This window comes from Macaca nemestrina, chromosome 4 (genome assembly GCF_043159975.1).
Source record: "Macaca nemestrina isolate mMacNem1 chromosome 4, mMacNem.hap1, whole genome shotgun sequence".
NCBI lineage: Eukaryota > Metazoa > Chordata > Mammalia > Primates > Cercopithecidae > Macaca > Macaca nemestrina.
The window spans coordinates 87835893-87841892 of NC_092128.1; the positions used below are offsets into that span (position 1 = coordinate 87835893).

The window sequence follows — 6000 nt, forward strand, 5'->3', positions numbered from 1 at the left end:
AAACACTTCATTTTATGATGTCATGACCTGTTTGTCCATGAGTTTTCTCACGCCCCATGTGCTCTAAGCAATGCTTTGCCAGTTAACATTTTAGCTATAAAATGAGCCTCCTAGGCATAACAGTAGAGTTCTGCACAGATTTCAGATTTTGTGTTAATGCTAGCCACCAGCCGGGCAAGGTAGAATTGAGTACATGTGGTTGTACATTTGTGCATTTGTACCAATATTCTTTTGTTCCAGATTTCCTCCTTTTTACGTATCACAGTCCTCTTAATAAATATCACTTCCACATTTTAAAAAATTGGTCAATATTTTGCATCCTTTTCTCAGTGATACTGAGAGACAGGACTAGCTGGATTTCCTAGGCTGACTAAGAATTCCTAAGCCTAGCTGGGGAAGGTGATTGCACCCACCTTTAAACACAGGGCTTGTAATTCAGCTCACACCCGACCAATCATGTAGTAAAGAGGGCTCATTAAAATACCAATTAGGCTAAAAGCAGGAGGTAAAGAAATAGTCAAATCATCTATCATCTGAGAGCATGGGAGGAAGGACAATGATTGGGATATAAACCCCAGGTATTCGAGTCAGGAGTGGGCAACCCCCTTTGAATCCCCTCCCATTGTATGGGAGCTCCGTTTTCACTCTATTAAATCTTGCAACTGCATACTCTTCTGGTCTGCGTTTGTTCTGCCTGGAGCTGAACTTTGGCTCACCATCCACCACTGCTGTTCGCTGCTGTCCACCCCTCCAGATCCGGTAGGGTGTCCGCTGCATTTCTGATCCAGCCAGGCGCCCCTTGCTGAACTCCCGTTTAGATTAGAGGCTCACCATTGTTCCTGCGCGGCTAAGTGCTTGGGTTCGTTGTAATTGAGCTGAACAGTAGTCACTGGGTTCCACGGTTCTCTTCTGTGACCCACGGCTTCTAATAGAGGTATAACGTTCACCTCATGGCCCAAGGTTCCATTCTTTGGAATCTGTGAGGCCAAAAACCCCAGATCAGAAAACAAAAGGCTTGCTGCCATCTTGGGAGTGGCAGCCACCATCTTGGGAGTGGTCTGCCACCATCTTGGGAGCCCTAAGAACAAAAACCCACCTGTAACAATATGCTATTATGGAAGTAAGTTTTATTAGCACAGTAAGTCAGTGGATCAGGGGTTTTGCAGATCAAGTGTTGAGTCATTAAGCAGTAAACTTGTTCTCTGAAGACGGGGATCTGGGGGAAGAAAAGAAGCAAACTTGGTATTTTAAAAATATACATTCCAATTATTTGGAAAGAAAATCTGAGATTTTGAATTATGGAAAATTAATTAAAAATCTAACAGTTGAGATAGCACCACTGCACTCCAGCGTGGGCGACAGTGCGAGACTCCGTCTCAAAAAAATACATATAAAAAATAAAAAACAACTCACAGTTGAATGTAAAACATACACTCTAGCACAGATGGCTGTCGATACACTTAGTAAAGTCTATATATATGGATTTTATTTCTGTATTTTCATCAAGCATGCTAAGTGTGTTCATTGATTCCACCTTATAAACATAAGAATAGTTGGCTTCAATATTTAAGATTATTAGTGCAGATGATGGCTGTGTAAGACACCTCGGGGAAAAGACATCCTGAAGTACTTGTTCAGGTATTCTGAAACAGTGGTCAGACCAAAGGAATTGCATTCAAAATGTTGTATGTGTCTGCATTTTCAGATGAGAATGTCTAGGGCTTTGGTGAGAATCTCATTGCTGGTCTGGTACCCAAGAGGAGTCAAGAATCACTGTTTCAGGACTCCACAAGATCTGCTGAGCTGTAGAATCCCGAGGGTATTGTTACTGAGCTGCACCTACCGGACTGATCATTTTAAAACAGTTTAAAGTACTTATTTTATTTTATTTTATTTTATTTTTATGTATTCCTTCAAGATGGAGTCTCGCTCTGTCGCCCAGGCTGGAGTGCAGTGGCCGTATCTCAGCTCACTGCAAGCTCCGCCTCCCGAGTTCACGCCATTCTCCTGCCTCAGCCACCACAGTAGCTGGGACTACAGGTGCCCGCCACCACGCCTGGCTAATTTTTTGTATTTGTAGTAGAGACGGGGTTTCACCATGTTGGCCAGGATGGTCTCGATCTCCTGACCTCGTGATCCGCCCGCCCCGGCCTTCCAAAGTGCTGGGATTACAGGTGTGAGCCCCCGCGCCTGGCCAAAAGGACTTACTTTTAGTGTTACTTCAACCATCATTTGATCTCTTAAATTAAAGCAATGTGATTATTTATTATAATTGGCTCAATCACGTCCACACGTCACCCATTATTCCTGTGTTATTTCCCAGTTGACTTGACTCGTGTGTGTGTGTGTGTGTGTGTGTGTGTGTGTTTGCAACAATAAACCTCTCGATAGACCTTTTGGTGATATCTGACAGACTAGAGTTATAAGTCCCAAGGCTCTCAGTTTGGGGAAGAAATGCTTCGGTTCATGTATCCCTTAGCATTTACAAACTAGAGTTTGTATTTTCCTAACAAATTGAGTGAAAGCTTAAGTTGTTAGTTCTAAGATTATTTGGGGGGAAGGGAATATGGTAAAGGTTTTAGAGCATTTTTAAGACTATCACAATCACTGTTTCTCAAATTAAGGATGATTTTGCTTGCAACCCTGAAACGTAACAAAAAATGTTTAGATTCTGAAATTTTAACATACATGTACATATGCACGCACACACATAATCACAAATAAGATTGTTTCCTGCATTTGCCCTTCTACTTAAGCATCTACTATTAGACACATTTATTACAGAAATAGAGTGTGATTCATGATTGAATGATACTAGGTCTCTTTGATTGCTAAAATGAGGAACTGTAAACTCTCTTGTTTGATCAGCTTCAAGAAGAAAATGATTGTCTTGAGAAGTCTTCACTAGGCATATTGTAGTATAGACGGGATCAAAGCAATGAAAGCAATGAATTAAATTTTCTAAAAATAAACACTATCAAATATTTTCCCAAGTAATTGTCATCCTGTGTTTGACTTGGGGGAGAGGTGGGATGGCATGTTAATTACGAAACTCCAAGTCCCTCCGCCATGTTGGGCATGGCATCCTCCTGGCTGCTGATCTGGCTATTTTCATTCAGCATGTGGTTGACACTTCCAGTGATTCTCATCATAAACATTTTGCTGCCTCATCACAAAGGAAGAGTAGAAAAAAAGCATCACACAGAGACTGAAAGGGGTGAGTTTCCTTCATTTGCCTTAGTCAAAACATCACATGACCTTCCTATCCCACCCTCATCATTCAGTTAGTCTTCTTAAAGCATGGCATGTTGAGAATTAGTGAGGACCATATTAATAGAGTTTAGTTTGCTTGCAATTAACTACAGGTTGAATATTCCTTATCCAAAGCATTTGAGATTTCAGATTTTTTAAAGCAAATTTTGGAATATTTACATTATACTTACCAGTTGAGCATTTCTCATTCTGAAATCTGAAATCTGAAATGTTCCAGTGGATATTTCCTTTGAACATCATGTTGACCCTCAAAAAGTTTCAGATTTTGGAACATTTCAGATTTCAGATTTTCGGGTTAGGGATACTCAGCTTTTACTAAGGGACTGCACTTAAAAGCATGTTAGAAAAATAATCAACAACTCAGGGCATATAGAGTCTCACAGAGTTTCATAAAGCAAAGTTCAGAGTCACATAATAATACTATGTTGAATTTATAATTTACTTTTAAAACAATTACAAAAGCACAAGAAACAAAAGCAAAAATAGGCAAATAGAATTGCATCAGATTAAAAAGCTTCTGCACAGCTAAGGAAATAATCAACAGAGTGAAGAGACCTACACAAAAGGGAGGAAAACATCTGCAAAATGTATACCTGATATGGATTAATATCTAAATTATAAAAGGAAGTCTGGATTGCCTAGTGCATAACCTACATTATATATAGTAAGCACCATCTGCTAGCTTACTAGCAGTCATCAAAGAGAATCATCAGGACACATACCACATTCCAGTAGCACTTAATCTACTTAGGTACTTGTTCAGGTATTCTTAAATGGTGGTCCAGACCAAAGGAATTTTATAACATTCCTTGTATAACTCCAGAATTTATAATATTACTGTTAAGAGACTAGAAATTATTGAAAGTTTGTGTGTAAGAGAGCTCATTATAATAAAGATACGTATTCACAAGGTAATGTGGAAAGTGATTCTCTCCATGGATCTTTTATTTCGTGATGCAATGTACCACAGCAACTAAACTGCTCTTCAGCAGCTCCACTCTCAGTCAGCATGGACAGAAGGCAGCATGGAGACACACTGGCACAGAGATCAGTGCTCAAGCATTGAACCCCGATCTGTGCCTGTGCAAGACAGGGCAGGCATATCTACTATGGAAGGATGTGATAGTGGGTCACAGAAAATACAGTTTGAGTCATGAGAAGTCACGAGGAGGCTTCCTTATTTCCATTTGGGTGCAGCCTCTAAAACTCTGCCCCGCACACACCCACACAGGTCCCACAGTCTGCAAAGGGAGAGTTTGTATTAGACAAAGAGAAGCAAGCATGTCACAGCATTTATTCGTTGATTACACATATTTATTTTGTACCTACTTGTTCCAGGTACTCTTCTATATCTTAAACATAGGAATGACAAAAAAGTTCCCGTAGAACTTACATGCTAGTGGCCTTACTACAAACCCATCACAGTTCTCAGAACTTCACATGACTTAACCCATTTACCGCTCATAAAAATCTGTGTGGAAAGCTCAGTCATCCCCATTTTATAGATGAGAAAACGGAAACCTTGAGAATGTAGCATAACTTGCCAGAAACAGGATACAGACCTGTTTCTTAACCATTTTGCTGTTTCTTAACCATTTTCCTGCTTTGCTGGTGGATCCTTGGCATGGAAAGGTATGCTTGGAAAGAATGGGGGCAGGGAATTGAGAAGGCAGAAAAACAGCATTTCTGCTGAATGTAACAGGTGCTGAGCTAGGTGCCACGTGCGGATTATCTAATTTTGTTCTGTAACACTTTAAAGATAAGCTCAAACAGTTTTCTAAGGATCACAACCAGTTAAGTGGAAGGATCAGGAATTGTTAGATTTGAAGAGCTTGTGATTTTTCCTTTATACTACATTGCCACAAAAGAGAAAAACAAAACCAGAAAATAAACATTCGAAAACCTAGTTATCAAATTTGTTTCAGTAGTTCTTCAACAATCCATGTATATGTTGTGTGTGTGTGTGTGTTCATTCAATTGTTTTCTTTATTAAAACCATAAATAATTAGTATCCCTCAAAACTAGTATCAGATTTAGTAGCTTAGTGAATGTGTGAATGAAATGAATAGGTATTTCTGGCTTTAAAAAGAATTCTCATTTTATGTCCAACATGTGTGTTGACCAGATTTTTCACATCCTTTTTTATTTTTGAGAAAAGAAAAAAAACTGATGTGGCAACATCATTTGAAAATTTTCACATCCTATTTCACAGAAATTTTTAGTCTTTGAGAGTACAAAACATGAATTTTTAAAAAACAATTAAAAATGGACTAATGGTATGACATAACAGTATGTTTTTGTATTTTCAGTTTTTTCCCGTGCATCGCCAGCACATAGTGACAGATGCAGTCACATAAACGGTAATAATTTCCTTGGCCCCATCCCTGCTTGCTAATAGAACTCTATCAGCTCTCTGGATAGAGTCCTTCTGGTTTTCCTGGGAACTCCCTCCCCCAGATTGCCCAACACACACTGATGATCAAGTTGGCTTCCCAGTCCTGGTTCGGCATCTGCTGGGTGCCTCAGTGTCTACCAGACCTCTCCAACCTCATGGCAGCTGGGGTACTGGAGGCCTTGATGGGTTAAGACTCCTTAGGTTTCTGCTTCAAATGGGAAAGGCTTCTTTCAGCGTGATCAAAGAAGTGCTGCTTCTCTTCTAAAGTCTTGACTAAGATGCTAGTAAAGGTTCTCTTCTGATTTTTTCTTCATTTTCCACATTTTTCTTCA

At 39.7% G+C, this 6000-nt stretch overlaps 1 long non-coding RNA gene across 9 annotated transcripts in view; it reads right to left on the reverse strand.

Annotated features, from left to right (window-relative positions):
- LOC105475636 (uncharacterized) overlaps positions 1–885 on the reverse strand; it is a 92825-nt gene extending 91940 nt beyond the window's left edge. For 7 of the 9 annotated variants that reach the window (XR_011622207.1, XR_011622204.1, XR_011622203.1 and 4 more), the window contains exon 1: positions 717–846. This is a non-coding gene — a long non-coding RNA (uncharacterized lncRNA). Of the gene's footprint in view, positions 1–716 lie in introns of all 9 variants that reach the window. The other 2 variants (XR_011622201.1, XR_011622200.1) reach the window with 2 other exon arrangements.
- Positions 886–6000: the final 5115 nt, after the last annotated feature.